Below are 16143 nucleotides of genomic sequence, written 5' to 3'. Positions count from 1 at the left end.
GTCAGGACTAAGGAAAAAGCCGGGATGGTAAAGCATTCCTTTGTTAGGACATACCAAGGAGAGAAAAACCGCAGTAAAGTATTCCTTAGGATGTCTTGGGAGGTCAGAAACAGGTGAGACCCCCCAGTGGGGGGCTGAACCTCACACAAACCTCCAGTAGTAGGAAAAAGATTCCCCTTTCCTTTTCAGAGGAAGAAACAATAGCTCCGCTCCTGCCGGTCCCTCTCCTAGGGGAGAGGAAAGCAGAGGAGAAAACAGCAGCATAGGTGGCTGGCAGACACAAAGGAAAGACCAGCAGAAAAAAAAAGAAACTAGGAGAGGAAGTCAGAGAGAAAGAAAACAAAAACAGCAAGCGCAGAGCCAAACAGCTAGGCAGGCATGCCAAAGATTAAGTCCCTCTGCCCAAAAAGAGGTTGGGGACCGGCTCCGGGTGGAGAGCATAGGAGGTGAAAAGACATAATTCTTGCGATTTGCGGCCGGCATATCTGTCAAGCCGCTAGGCCAGTGACTGCAGGGGGGCCCAGACTGCAGTCGCGCAAATCCCATTCAATCCAAGAAACTAAGTGTAAAAAGAAAAGGGCGGGGGGGTGGGGGGGAGTAAAAAGGGGAATCTGGGGGAAAAAAACAAAAAAATAGGGAAAACAGCAGCGCGGGGGCGGGGCCTGTGCGGTGGCCCAGCCCTGCTTGCAGCAGGAGCTGGAGAACTCAGGAGAAGAAAGGAAAACGGGATGAGAGAGAGCGGAAAATAGAGTGCAAATGAGAGAGAAATAGAAGGAAAGAGTAAGAGAGAAACTGGAAGAGACAGAAATCAAAAGAAGCCAAAGGAGGTGAAACTAGGAAAAAATAGTGTAAAAGGAAGGCAGAAAGTTAAGACATGTTGAAGATTGTGAAAGTCGTAAGAAAAGCTATAAAAGGGAATTTTGCAATAAACATTGTATAATTTAAAAGTAATTCGGCCTCCTGGATGTAAAATTATTATTAAACAGTTTATGAACAAGGTATGTAAGAAAAATAAAATAAACTTTTAATAAGATTACAAGGAGGCATAAGAATATGGATGTTTACCTACATTAAAGGTTAATTTTTTTTTTTTGTTTTAAAGGTTTAAGCAAGTTTTAAAATGTTAATTGTAGCCGGGCGCGGTGGCTCAAGCCTGTAATCCCAGCACTTTGGAAGGCTGAGACGGGCGGATCACGAGGTCAGGAGATCGAGACCATCCTGGCTAACACGGTGAAACCCCGTCTCTACTAAAAAAAAATACAAAAACTAGCCAGGCGAGGTGGCGGGCGCCTGTAGTCCCAGCTCCTCGGGAGGCTGAGGCAGGAGAATGGCGTGAACCCGGGAGGCGGAGCTTGCAGTGAGCTGAGATCCGGCCACTGCACCCCAGTCCGGGCGACAGAGCGAGACTCCGCCTCAAAAAAAAAAAAAAAAAGTTAATTGTAAAGGAAATTCTGTGTGTAAACATAGTGGCTAAAGTTAAAAGGGTATCATCCAGTTTTTCTGTGAACTGGACATTAAAATTAAAGCACGATAGATTTTTCTTTTTTTTTTTTGAGATGGAGTCTCGCTCTGTCGCCTAGGCTGGAGTGCAGTGGCCGGATCTCAGCTCACTGCAAGCTCCGCCTTCTGGGTTTACGCCATTCTCCTGCCTCAGCCTCCCAAGTAGCTGGGACTATAGGCGCCCACCACCTCGCCCGGCTAGTTTTTTTTTTTTTTGTATTTTTTAGTAGAGACGGGGTTTCACCGTGTTAGCCAGGATGGTCTCGATCTCCTGACCTCATGATCCGGCCGTCTTGGCCTCCCAAAGTGCTGGGATTACAGGCTTGAGCCACGGCGCCCGGCCGATAGATTTTTCTTAAAGCACTAACCTGCTCTTTAACAAAAATTACAAAAAGAGTCTGTAAAACTCTTACCTTATAGTCAGACATTAAAATTAGATAGTGTCTATAAGATTTTATTAAAATTAAGTTTAACATTAATAGCACATTAATATAAAGATAAAATTTAACTTATCTGATATAAAATCATACAAAACAACATTGTCAAATATACAATGGTATTTAGCTTTCTTAAGGCCCTAAGGTGGCCAGGTGAGTCACAAGGCCCCTCATCCCCAAGGCCACAGTGAGCAAGGTGATGAAGGCCACAAGAAGGCCAAGACATTAAGGGGCAGGGCCACAGCATCCCCTGGGTGGCGCTGAACAAGAATGGAGCAGGAGGAGTCACCATGTGGCCTAAAGCCCCAGAATATGCAGCAAAAATTATATACTTAATTTATCTTCCACTTTCCCTTGGAAACTAAAAGTCTTTTTTTTTTTTTTTTTTTTTTTTTTTTGAGACGGAATCTCGCTCTGTTGCCCAGGCTGGAGTGCAGTGGCCGGACCTCAGCTCACTGCAAGCTCCGCCTCCCGGGTTCACGCCATTCTCCTGCCTCAGCCTCCTGGGTAGCTGGGACTACAGGCGCCCGCCACCTCGCCCGGCTAGTTTTTTGTATTTTTTTAGTAGAGACGGGGTTTCACTGTGTTAGCCAGGATGGTCTCGATCTCCTGACCTTGTGATCCACCCGTCTCGGCCTCCCAAAGTGCTGGGATTACAGGCTTGAGCCACCGCGCCCGGCCTGAAACTAAAAGTCTTTTAGCACAGATACCACCCCTAGAATTTCCAGTACACCGGCAGCAGCCTGAAAACCACATTCTTATCAAAAGATATAAAAAGCTCAAGCCAGCCTGGGAAGAACCCTATTTTACGCCGTTAACCGCTGAGACTGCCCCGCACAGCCGAGAGAAAAAAAATGGACCCACCATACTCAAGTCAAGAAAACATCTTCCTCTCAGAATTATGGGTTACTGTACTAGGATCAAGCCCTACTAAGTTAAAGAAAGATTAATTTTCATACACCTTTTATATTGCTTCCTTTCCTTATTGTTACTAGCTCCTTTTTTATTAATGTAACTAAGTCTGACTCACCTCAGACTATTGCCTTTAACGCTTGCTCTGTCATACCTTGTGGAAATGTAAAAGATCAACAACAGCTAGCCTTTTCACACAAATATTTATGTCGCAGCCCTCTAATTGACACAGTTATCCCTAGCACTCATTGTTGTAATGACCTGCAGCCAAGACACCGATTTTCTGCTCCTACCGCCTGGCAACCTTGTAGTAAATAGGACTACATCCCTTAAACTACCCAAGAGCAAAATTAGACTTCCAGGAAAAGGTTTGTGCAGATCTAAAACCCCTCATCTATTTCACTAAAAGGACTACCCCTTCTGTCAGCCTTGTCGATATACCCCTGTCCTTCTCTTTATCACCACCTCCACCTTAACTAACTCTAGACCTGCCCTTAGTTGCTTCTATGGTATAAAAATTAACATAAATAGGCTGGGCGCGGTGGCTCATGCCTGTAATCCCAGCACTTTGGGAGGCAGAGGCAGGTGGATCACCTGAGGTCAGGAGTTTGAGACCAGCCTGGTCAAGATGGTGAAACCCCGTCTCTACTAAAAATAAAAAAATTAGCCAGGCGTGATGGTGGGCGCCTGTAATCCCAGCTACTTGAGAGGCTGAGGCAGGAGAATCGCTTGAACCTGGGAGGCAGAGGTTGCAGTGAGCTTACATCGTGCCACTGCACTCTAGCCTGGGTGACAGAGCAAGACTCCGTCTCGAAAAAGAAAAATTAAATAAAAAAGACCTCCCAGTTATTTTAAAAGTACACATTATTCCCCCATCTTTCTCCCCCTTCTTCAGTAGCCTCGGATCTAGATCCCACACCAGTTGCTCCTACATCTAGTAAAACTAAGGTGTCTATTGTAAAACTAAGAGATTTAGGACAGGCCTTCACTGTCAAGACAATGCAAATGCCTGGCTGAAATGGATTAAATAATCCATTCACACTTTAAATAAAAACGATTATTACACTTGTGTGCACAGTAGGCCAGAGGCCCAGATTATCCCCTTGCCACTCAGATGGTCTCCTTGTCGACCAGATGTGGACTGTATGGTGGCTCTTTTTCAAAATTCCACTGTTTGGGATAATCCAACATACTGAGCTCTCTCTGCTATTTCCTGAAATTTAACACCCTGAGGGTCAGTCCCCAGGGGCAATCCAGCTTCCACCTCTGAATGTCAAGTTTACTTCGTGCCTCTCACGGCAGGAGGAACATTTAGTGTTCCTTGGAAGCATGCAAAGGATGCAAAGGGCTGAAGCCTTTCCCAGAGCTTGCCCATCAGTCCATGCTTTGCTATCCCCAAACAAATGCACAGTGGTACTGTGGAAGACCTTTACTGGACACTCTGCCAAATAACTGGAGCATTACGTGTGCTCTAATCCAATTGGGTATCCCCTTTGCCCTGGCATTTCATCAATCTACAAAGGTAAAAACAAAACACCGCAGGCCAAGAAAAACTCCTTATGAGTCCTTTAATTCTCAGGTTTACATAAATGCTATTAAGGACCTGTGAGAAGTGCCAGATAAGTTTAAAGCACAAAATCAAATAGCTGCAGAATTTAAATCCACATTATTCTCGTAACTATAAAAAATGTAGACTAAATAAGCTATATCTATTACAATCAGCAACAATTCATAAATTACACTGAGGATGCCATCAAAGAGATAGCTAAGCAATTAGGATATACTAGCCAGATGGCCTAGAAAAATAAAATAGCTTTAAATATAATATTAGCAGAAAAAGATGTTTGTGTCATAATTAAAACTCAGTATTAGAACCTCTGCAGAAAGAAATGATTCCTCAGCAGTGTCATGAAAGCAAACCAATTAATGTTGATGAAGCTACAAAATTAATGGCTCAGTTGTAACAGCGGTAATGTGTCTAATTCCCCACAAAGATCAATAAATTAAATGTTTTATACAAAACTCAGTATCGTACCTTTGTTCCTAATAATACTGCCCATGATAGAACTATAACAAAAGCACTACAAAGGTTAACAGCCTTATCCAATAAACTTTCCAAACATTGTAAAACAAATAACCCCTTATCTAAAATAATAAAACATTAGTTCAGTGAATAAAAAGAAATTTTAGCCGGGCGCGGTGGCTCAAGCCTGTAATCCCAGCACTTTGGGAGGCCGAGACGGGCGGATCACAAGCTCAGGAGATCGAGACCACCCTGGCTAATACGGTGAAACCCCGTCTCTACTAAAGAATACAAAAAACTAGCCGGGCGACGAGGCGGACGCCTGTAGTCCCAGCTACTCGGGAGGCTGAGGCAGGAGAATGGCGTGAACCCGGGAGGCGGAGCTTGCAGTGAGCTGAGATCCGGCCACTGCACTCCAGCCTGGGCGACAGAGCCAGACTCCGTCTCAAAAAAAAAAAAAAGAAAGAAAGAAATTTTAACTTCAATTCTCACCTTGTTCACTCTGTTGTTAGTATACTTATTCTTGTAGGCTGCTGTATTATTCCCTACCTTCAAAGTTTTATACAAAAACTTGTCTCTGCCACTCTTACAGAGTTAACTCCGAACTCTCCTCCACCCTGTTCAAAAAAAAGATTACTTCTCTTACAAGGACAAACAGAGCAATTAAGTCAAAACATTAAACAAGTTTGAAGAATTATGAAATAAAAAGAGGGGGAATATTGTAAAAAGTAAAGCAGAGATTCCTCTTAAAAGACTTTCCTTTCCATCTAATTAAGAATAAATAGTAACTTCTCTTAAAACAAAATTTATTGAAAGACCTGTGCTAGCATTCTTAAATATCTGTAGCCGTAATAAAGATGTCAATGTACTTATTGTTCTTAGCTCCCACAATTTAGCCTAAATATTTGCCCTGACATGCTTATACTGGTCCAAGCAAGCATTAGGTCATAGCGTGTTCCTCTTCCTTATTTAAAAGTGTTTTTACTTTTCTTAGCATTCCACAAGTTACTTCCTCCTTTCTTTGTTCTCCTCTACCTTTGCCTCTTTTAAAAGGTTCTAAGTTGCTAGCCAATGGGGAAAATACAGAGTGTGAGGTCCCGTTCCAGCCAACGGAAACCGGACACAGCAGTAGGGTGGACTCGTCAGGTTACAAATGACCCTGTCTCCTTTGTTCAGTGTACTCCTGTGGCAAAACTGCTGGCGAGTGTACCCTTTCTGCAGGAAGTAAAAATGGCCTTACGAAATAAATTAAATTTATGTTCAAATGCTATTTCTTTTTTTTTTGGCCCAGAGGGACACTCCCTCTCAAAGTGCAGCGGTGCGATCTCCGTTCACTGCAAGCTCCGCCTCCCAGGATCATGCCATTCTCCTGCCTCAGCCTCCTGAGTAGCTGGGACTACAGGTGCCCGCGACCACGCCTGGCTAATTTTTTGTATTTTTAGTAGAGATGGCGTTTCACCATGTTAGCCAGGATGGAGACTCGATTTCCTGACCTCGTGATCCGCCCGTCTCGGCCTCCCGAAGTGCTGGGATTACAGGCGTGAGCCACCGTGCCCGGCCTCAAGTGCTACTTCTTTATGGCACCGGAGAACAAGCATTTCAAACAGTGACGTAGATCAGCAGGACTTGTTTCATGACCCTGCTCATGATGAAACAGGATCTGGTCAAAACAGGATACAATAAAGAAACCAGCTGAGGGCCGGGCGTGGTGGCTCAAGCCTGTAATCCCAGCACTTTGGGAGGCCGAGACGGGCGGATCACGAGGTCAGGAGATCGAGACCATCCTGGCTAACATGGTGAAACCCCGTCTCTACTAAAAATACAAAAAAAAACTAGCCGGGCGAGGTGGCGGGCGCCTGTAGTCCCAGCTACTCGGGAGGCTGAGGCAGGAGAATGGCGTGAATCCGGGAGGCGGAGCTTGCAGTGAGCCGAGATTGCGCCACTGCACTCCAGTCTGGGCGACAGACCGAGACTCTGCCTCAAAAAAAAAAAAAAAAAAAAAAAAAAGAAACCAGCTGAAAGCAGTAAAACTAAGATGGCAATGAACATGAACTCTAGTTACCCTCATTGCTTATTATGTGCTCATTCTAATGAATTAGCATGCTAAAAGACACTCCGATCAGCACCTTGGAAGTTTACAAATGCTATGACAATGCCCAGAAGCTACCTCATGTAATTTAAAAGAGAAGGAATCCCTGGTTCTGGGAACTCCCCACCCTTTTCTAGAAAATTCATGAATAACCCACCTCTTATTTAGCACATAATTAAGGAGTAGCTGGCCGGGCACAGTGGCTCAAGCCTGTAATCCCAGCACTTAGGGAGGCCGAGACGGGCGGATCACGAGGTCAGGAGATCGAGACCATCCTGGCTAACATGGTGAAACCCCGTCTCTACTAAAAAATACAAAAAGAAACTAGCCGGGCGAGGTGGCGGGCGCCTGTAGTCCTGGCTACTCGGGAGGCTGAGGCAGGAGAATGGCAGGAACCCAGGAGGCGGAGCTTGCAGTGAGCTGAGATCCGGCCACTGCACTCCAGCCTGGGCGACAGAGCAAGACTCAGTCTCAAAAAAAAAAAAAAAAAAAAAAAAATTAAGGAGTAGCTATAAATACAGGTAGCCAACAATCCCCGGGTGCTACTTTGCCTGTGGAGTAGCCCTGCTCTGACTGTGGAGCAGCCATTTTCCTGTACTCTGTTGCTCTCATAAACTTGCTTTGCCTTCACTTTACACCGTTGGTTTGCTCTTGAATCATTTCCTTTATGAAGCCAAGAACCCTCCTGCATTGAGCCCCAATTCTGGGGTTTGCTAGCATCAGTAGAGCAATTTTCTGTGGGAACCAGTGGCCAACTGCCAGCTTCACTACCTGCTTCAGGGTGTACCAACATCTATTTCCCTGTCATTACATGTTTATTGTTTATTTTTTATTTATTTTATTTTTTTGAGAATGATTCTAGCTCTGCTGCCCAGGCTGGAGTACAGTGGCGAGACCTCAGTTCATTGCAACCTCCACCTCCCGCGTTCAAGCAATTCTCTGGCCTCAGCCTCCCAAGTAGCTCGGACTACAGGAGCCTACCACCATGCCCGGCTAATTTTTGTATTTTTAGTAGAGATGTGGTTTCACCACATTGGTCAGACTGGTCTCGAACTCCTGACCTCGTGATCTGCCCACCTCGGCCTCCCGAAGTGTTGGGATTACAGGCAAGAGCCACTGTGCCCAGCATTTTTTTTTTTTATTTCATTATTGCTTTTTGAGACAGTCTCGCTCTTGTTGCCCAGGTTGGAGGACAATGGCACGATCTCAGCTCACCGCAGGCTCCACCTCCAGTGTTCAGGCAATTCTCCTGCCTCAGCCTCCCGAGTAGCTGGGATTACAGGCATGCACCACCACGCCTGGCTAATTTTGTATTTTCAGTAGAGACGCGGTTTCTCCATGTAGCCAGGCTTGTTTCAAACTCCCAACTGACCTCAGGTGATCCGCCTGCCTTGTCCTCTCGAAGTGCTGGGATTACAGGAGTGAGCCACTGCTCCCAGCCTTTTTTATTTTTATTTTTTGTGGGTATATAGTAGTGTATATATTTGTAGATTACATATTTTGATGTAACCATGTCATATGTAATAATCACACCAAGGTTAATGGTGCCTCCATCACTTCAAGCATTTATCCTTTGTATTATAAACAATCCAATTACACTTTTTTAGTTATTTTCAAATGTATGATTAAATTATTTTAACTATAGCCACCCTGTTATGGTAGCAAATACTAGGTCTTACTCATTTTTTCTGTTTTCTGTACCCATCCTGTCATTATGTCTTATGGAGAATTTTCTTTTGTTCCCAACCAAACAATGAAACTCACAAAACTGACTGTAATAATTTTGGTAACATGAATTCAAAGAGCAATCAATACCTAATGTTCTCAGCTCTGAGTGCACACATTGTAAATCTGAATGATGCCAATGATATGGCCACTTAGATAAGTAAAGTTTAGGAGCATCTCAAGTAGTATTTTTATTCTCTGGGGGCAGGATGAGCTTTCTAGAGTTTGATGTGATACCTATTTGATGCTTTTACAAAGAATCAATAGCCTTCCTCCCTTGAGGTGTGAATAGGGCTTTCCAGCAGCCCTCAGAGTGTCACGTGGTCTGCATTCTACTTGCTCTTGGAGGATCCCACCATTGTTGCCTGAGAGCTCTGGGAAGTACTTTACCCAGAAGGTGCTGGTTGCAAGGCCCAGGAGGAGGGATTTCTGGGCATGCTTGTCACGTCAGGGAGTACTGGGTTGGGCCAGAGAAGGCACAAGAGGAGGAGTCATCTCTGCTCCCAAGTGGCAGGTCTGAGGCTCACAGGCACTGCCTGGGGTGATGCCTGCTCCACCCACAGTTGATGGCAGCAGCCACACTGAGGGACCTAGCTCAGGTAAATGCTGTGTATTACAGGCTTCACCCCAGGTAGAATAATACAGATGGAGGGACCAACAGGTGCAAAGGCTTAGAGGGGCATCTGAGCCATGAACGTTTCAGAACCTGTTAACCACGTTGTGTCATGATCACCTAAGTTCAGAAGCTTAAGACTAGCCTGGGCAACATAGTGAGACCTCATCTCTTAAAAAAAAAAAAAAAAAAAGCCCTAGTAAAAACTGAACATGAGCCATAGTCACACCTGTATTGGTTGTCTTAGGGGTTGTGCCTTCAATCTGAGTGTCCTGGGATGTATGGAGGGTTGTGAACAGAAGAGGGTCCTGTCCTTGGTAGGACTTTAACAGTTTCCAAAAGCCTCTCAGAGAACAGACTGGAATGAGGATGATGAGGACAATGAGGCACTGAGAAGTGCAGTCTTCATTCAGGGTCACAGGTGGTAAGAAGGAGCACTGGGAGTTGAAATCGGTTAATCAGTTAGCCCCAGGGACCCTGGCTTTATGGTTGTGTAGGGATCAGCGGAGGTTGGATCAGCTGGAGCTGGTCACAGTTGCCTTCTTATTTTCATGGGATCTGCAGACTGAAAATGCTTCTGGTGCCAACACAGGGAAAGAGAATGTGTCCCAGTCTCTCCCTGAACCTGACACTACCTGTGTGTCGTCTGAGATTATGGTGTCTTGGGTGTTCACTTGACGTTTTCCCAGTTCTTGGGAGCGGGGAACCTGTGGATACACCAAGCTCAGAGTCCTGAGTGCCAGCCAAGGACTAATGGAAGTGTTCTTATTTCTGGCAACCAATGGAAACAGGTGTAGAAAGCTATTTTAGGAACCAGTTTGTGCAAATGCTTTGAGGTGTGGCAGAGTTTGGACCTATGTACAGCAGGCATCCATTCTTTCTCATAGCAACAAAAAGCCAGGGGTCAAGATTCAGGCCTGTAATGTGGTTGCCTGAAAAGCTGAGCATCTGTTTTGGAGGTGCTGGGATGCTTGGACAGGGAAAGAGGTGGTCTAACCCAGATCTTCATTGGATCTATCTGGTTGCACACTGGAGAACAGACTCCTGGGTTAATGAGAAGGCAGTGAGCATGGGGGGAAGTATACCGGCATAATTCAGATGAGTTGATGGACCAGGTGAGTGCTGTGCAGATGGGAGAAAAGGAGGCATTCTACATGTATTTTTAATAAAGGAACACATAGATCTTTGCATGTTGTAGGTGAGGGAGAGAGAGAGGGGTCAATGATGACCCCAGGTTTTTTTTTTTTTTCCTTGAGATGGAGTTTTGCTCTTGTTGCACAGGCTGGAGTGCAGTGGCGTCATCTCAGCTCACTGCAAATTCTGTCTCCCAGGTTCAAGCGATTCTCCTGCCTCAGCCTCCTGACTAGCTGGGATTACAGGCGCCTGCCACCATGCCTGGCTAATTTTTGTATTTTTAGTAGAGATGGGGTTTCACCATGTTGGTCAGGCTGGTCTTGAACTCGTGATCTCAGGTGATCCACCCACTTCGGCCTGCTGAAGTGCTAGGATTACAGGCATGAGTCACCGGCGCAACTGTATTTTATTTCTTAATGAAACGTGAAATAGGCAAAATACATTTGCAAAGAAGAAAATGAGTTGCCAGACATAGTGCTTTGAGAGGGTGAGGTGAGAGGATTGCTTGAGTCTAGGAATTTAAGGCCAACCTGAGCAACGTAATGAGACCCTGTCTCTACAAAAAAATTTTCAAAATTCAGTGGGTGTGCTGGCATGTGCCTGTAGTCCCAGTTATTCAGGAGGCTGGAGTGTGAGGACGCTTGAACCCAGGAGATTGAGGTTGCAGTAAGTTATGATGAAGCTACTTGCCCTCCTGGCTGGGTGACAGAGCAAGACCTTTTCTCTAACAATAAATAAGAATTTAAAAAGCAAGCAAAATATATAAATAGACATTTTACTAAAGAAGGCACATCCACTTATAAAAAGGGGTAAAAAGACTATCCATATTTTAAAAGACTATCCATATTCTGCTGGGCACGGTGGCTCACACCTGTAATCCCAGCACACTGGGAGGCTGAGGCGGGCAGATCACAATGTCAGGAGACTGAGACAATCCTTGCTAACACAGTGAGAAGGACATCATCTCTATCAAAAATACAAAAAATTGGCCAGGTGTGACGGCTCACGCCTGTAATCCCAGCACTTTGGGAGGCTGCGGTGGGCGGATCATGCGATCAAGAGAGCAAAACCATCCTGGCTAACATGGTGAAACCCTGTCTCTACTAAAAGTACAAAAAAATTAGCCAGGCATAGTGGCATGCGTCTGTACTCCCAGCTACTCAGAAGGCTGAGACAGAAGAATTGCTTGAACTCAGGAGGCGGACGTTGCAGTCAGCCAAGATCACGCCACTACACTCTAGCCTAGGCAACAGAGAGAGGCTTTCTCTCAATTAAAAAAAAAAACGGGAGGCTGAGGCAGGAGAATGGTGTGAACCCAGGAGGCGGAGCTTGCAGTGAGCTGAGATCTGGCCAGTGCACTCCAGCTTGGGTGACAGAGCGAGACTCCGTCTCAAAAAAAAAAAAAAAATTATCCATATTCTCTATTGATAAAAACATGGAAGTGGAATTCACAGACACAGGTGACAGTAACACTAAAGGAAACAATCATATTACTTTTACAGTACACTTTGGTGTTGCTTAAAAAACTATACATTTGCTGGGTGCAGTGGCTCATGCTTGTAATGCCAGCACTTTGGGAGGCCAAGGCGGGTGGATCACGAGGTCAGGAGTTCAAGACCAGCCTGGCCAAGATGGTGAAACCTGTCTCTACCACAAATACAAAAAAATTAGCTGGGGATGGTGGCAGTGAGCCAAGAACGCATCACTGCACTCCAGCCTAGGTGACAGAGCGAGACTCCATCTCGAAAAAAAAAAAAAAACAGGCCGGGCGCCGTGGCTCAAGCCTGTAATCCCAGCACTTTGGGAGACTGAGACGGGTGGATCACGAGGTCAGGAGATCGAGACCATCCTGGCTAACACGGTGAAACCCCGTCTCTACTAAAAAATACAAAAAAAACTAGGCGGGCGAGGTGGTGGTCACCTGTAGTCCCAGCTACTCCGGAGGCTGAGGCTGGAGAATGGCGTAAACCCGGGAGGCGGAGCTTGCAGTGAGCTGAGGTCCGGCCACTGCACTCCAGCCTGGGCGACAGAGCCAGACTCCCTCTCAAAAACAAAAACAAAAACAAACAAACAAAAAGCTATACATTTACCTATTCTGATTCAGTTATTGAACCCCCAGATAGTAACATATACAAAAATAAACATATTTACATAAAGAACTGTACTAAAGTGTCTGTAGTTTTATTTATGGAAGCAAAAAATGAGAAACAGATTAATGATGTATGCACTTATGAATGAACATACAGTGATATTTTATAGCATGTCCTCTCAGCAATGTAAAAAGGAGTGAACTACTCAAGTATCATCACTGACAAGTCTCAAAATAAATATGCTGTACGAAAGCATTCAGGGATAAAGATTAAGCACTTCCCAACATCAAATCACGTATAAAAATGTAGAAAATGTAAAACAATCTAGTATAAACCAAAGTTATCAACGGTCATCTGGAAGGCAGAGGTAAAGACGTTACCAGGCTCCACAAATAAAATCTTTAGGTTATTATTCCCTCTGGCACTGAACTCAGCCACCTAAGATTCAATTAAGAAGGTCCTGAGAATTTCTACATGTATTCATCCTTCACAGCCATGTCTGGATCATACTGGAAGCCCTTTTAAAATGCAATAGTTCCAAAAAAATTATGATTTCCACTATAACCTCACAACCTGTAAAGGTACCCTCAACAGCAGTGAAACACAATGCACCATCCCTTGTGAAGAAGAGAGCAATTTCATGTTGCTCTCAGAAGCACCTGAGATTGTGATGAAAACCACCCCCCTTTCAGGTTGACCTAGTAACCCAAAAATAACGGTATTTTTGAGACAGTTTCACTCTTGTTGCTCATCCTGGTGTGGAGTGGCGTGACCTGAGCTCACTGCAACCTTCACCTTCCAGGTTAAAGCGATTCTTGGCCGGGCGCGGTGGCTCAAGCCTGTAATCCCAGCACTTTGGGAGGCCGAGACGGGCGGAACACGAGGTCAGGAGATCGAGACCATCCTGGCTAATACGGTGAAACCCTGTCTCTACTTAAAAATACAAAAAACTAGCCGGGTGACGAGGCGGGCGCCTGTAGTCCCAGCTACTCGGGAGGCTGAGGCAGGAGAATGGCATAAACCCGGGAGGCGGAGCTTGCAGTGAGCTGAGATCCGGCCACTGTACTCCAGCCTGGGTGGCAGAGCAAGACTCCGTCTCCAAAAAAAAAAAAAAAAAAAAAAAAAAAAAGCGATTCTTGTGCCTCAGCCTCCCAAGTAGCTGGAATTATAGGCGAACGTCACGATGCCTGGCAAGAAGAGCAAAAAGACTGGGCAAGATAATTTCCAAAACTGCTTCACTCATAAGGCTTTATTTCAGTATGAACTCTCTGATGTCAAAGGAGTGAAGAACTGTGGTGAAATGATTTTCCACAGTCACTGCATTCATATGGCCTTTCTCCAGAGTGAACTCTTAAGTGTTTAATAAGGCTGAAGTTTTCAGCAAACGATCTCCTGCAGTCACTGCAGTCATAAGGCCTTTCTCCAGTGTGAACTTAATTAGACTAGAGGTACAAGCAAAGGATTTCCCACATTCATTGCATTCGTAAGGCTTTGCTCCAGAATGAACTTTCCTGTGATCAGTGAAACTACAGTTTCCAGCAAAGGATTTCCCACATTCAGTACACTCATAAGGCCTTTCTCCGGTATGAACTCTCCTGTGTTTAACAAGACTAGAAGTTTGAGAAAAGCATTTCCCATACATACTACACCTATAAGGCCTTTCTCTAGTGTGACCTGTCTGATGTTGCAAGAGTAAAGAGCTTTGGCAACATGTTTTTCCACACTTGCTGCACACATAAGGTGTGTCCAGTATGAAATCTGATGATCACGAAGTGCAGAGTTTTGACGAAATAATTTCCCACACTCACTGCACTCATAAGGCCTTTCTCCAGTATGAAGTCTCCTGTGTTTAATGAGACTAGAGGTATAAGCAAAGGATTTCCCACACTCAATACATTCATAAGGCCTTTGTCCAGTGTGAATTCTCAGATGAATGAGGGTAGATCTTCAGCTAAAGGATTTCCCACACTGCCCACACTCATCCCTTTCTCCAGTATGAACTCGCTGATGGTGAATGAGGTTGGACCTTAAGCTAAAGGATTTTCCACATTCACTACATTCGTAAGGCCTTTCTCTAGTGTGAACTCTCTGATGCTACAAGAGTGAAGAGCTTCAGCGAAATGATATTCTGCACTCACCACATTCATAAGGCCTTTCTCCTGTGTGAACTCTCAAGTGTTTAAGACTGGAGTTTTCAGCAAAGGATCTCCCACATTCACTGCACTCATAAGGTCTCTCTCCCGGGTGAACGCTCTTGTGTTTAATGAGACCAGGTGTATAAGCAAAGGACTTCGTGCATTCATTGCATTCATAATGCTTTGCTCCAGAGTGAACTTTCCTGTGGTTAATGAGACTGGACTTTTCAGCAAAGGCTTTCCCACATTCAATACACTCATAAGGCCTTTCTCTAGTGTGAAGTGTCTGATGCTGCAATTGTGAAGAGCTTTGGTGAAATGATTTTCCACACTCACTGCACACATAGGTTTTTTTGTCCAATATGAAATCTCTCATGAATATGGAGTGAAGGGTTTCGGTGAAATAATTTCCCATATTTGCTGCACTCATAAGGTCTTTCTTTGGTACCAATATGCTTGTGTTTGTGATCTCTTCTGGTTCAGTGAGGCAGGAATTGTTCTTAAATAATTTCCTGGCTGGGTGCAGTGGCTCACGCCCATAATCCCAACACTTTGGGATGCCAAGGTGGGTGGATCATGAGGTCAGGAGTTCAAGACCAGCCTAGTCAACATGGTGAGACATCCATCTCTACTAGAAATACAAAAATTAGCCAGGTGTGGTGGCAGGCGCCTGTAATCCCTGCTACTTGGGAGGCTGAGGCAGAGAACCGATTGAACCCAGGAGGTGGAGGTTGCAGTGAGCCGAGATTACACCACTGCACTCCAGCATAGGCGACAGAGCAAGACTCCATCTCAAAAAAAAAAAAAAAATCCTATATTCATAAGCCTTTCTCTAGTGTGAAGTGTCTGATGCTGCAATTGTGAAGAGCTTTGGTGAAATGATTTTCCACACTCACTGCACACATAGGTTTTTTTGTCCAATATGAAATCTCTCATGAATATGGAGTGAAGGGTTTCGGTGAAATAATTTCCCATATTTGCTGCACTCATAAGGTCTTTCTTTGGTACCAATATGCTTGTGTTTGTGATCTCTTCTGGGTTCAGTGAGGCAGGAATTGTTCTTAAATAATTTCCTGGCTGGGTGCAGTGGCTCACGCCCATAATCCCAACACTTTGGGATGCCAAGGTGGGTGGATCATGAGGTCAGGAGTTCAAGACCAGCCTAGTCAACATGGTGAGACATCCATCTCTACTAGAAATACAAAATTAGCCAGGTGTGGTGGCAGGCGCCTGTAATCCCTGCTACTTGGGAGGCTGAGGCAGAGAACCGATTGAACCCAGGAGGTGGAGGTTGCAGTGAGCCGAGATTACACCACTGCACTCCAGCATAGGCGACAGAGCAAGACTCCATCTCAAAAAAAAAAAAAAAAATCCTATATTCATAAGGCCTTTCTCCACTGTGAACTCTCTGGTCTTTGTATACATGTATACAAGTGCTCTGCTTAGAAGGTGCTGCCTCATCTTCCTCTTCATGCTAACAACCTA

The 16143-nt window shown here is 44.9% G+C and overlaps 1 protein-coding gene and 1 pseudogene across 2 annotated transcripts in view; both read right to left on the bottom strand.

Annotated features, from left to right (window-relative positions):
• LOC117091835 (zinc finger protein 586) overlaps nucleotides 1-16143 on the bottom strand; it is an 82253-nt gene that overhangs the window by 50970 nt on the left and 15140 nt on the right. The gene's annotated exons all lie outside the window — the stretch shown is intronic.
• On the bottom strand, nucleotides 13875-15075 carry LOC117091319 (annotated as a pseudogene).

Source organism: Trachypithecus francoisi, unplaced genomic scaffold (genome assembly GCF_009764315.1).
Source record: "Trachypithecus francoisi isolate TF-2019V2 unplaced genomic scaffold, Tfra_2.0 Lachesis_group12, whole genome shotgun sequence".
Classification (NCBI taxonomy): Eukaryota; Metazoa; Chordata; class Mammalia; order Primates; family Cercopithecidae; genus Trachypithecus; species Trachypithecus francoisi.
Note: the sequence above shows the minus strand (reverse complement) of the source record. Positions and strands in the feature narration are given on the sequence as shown.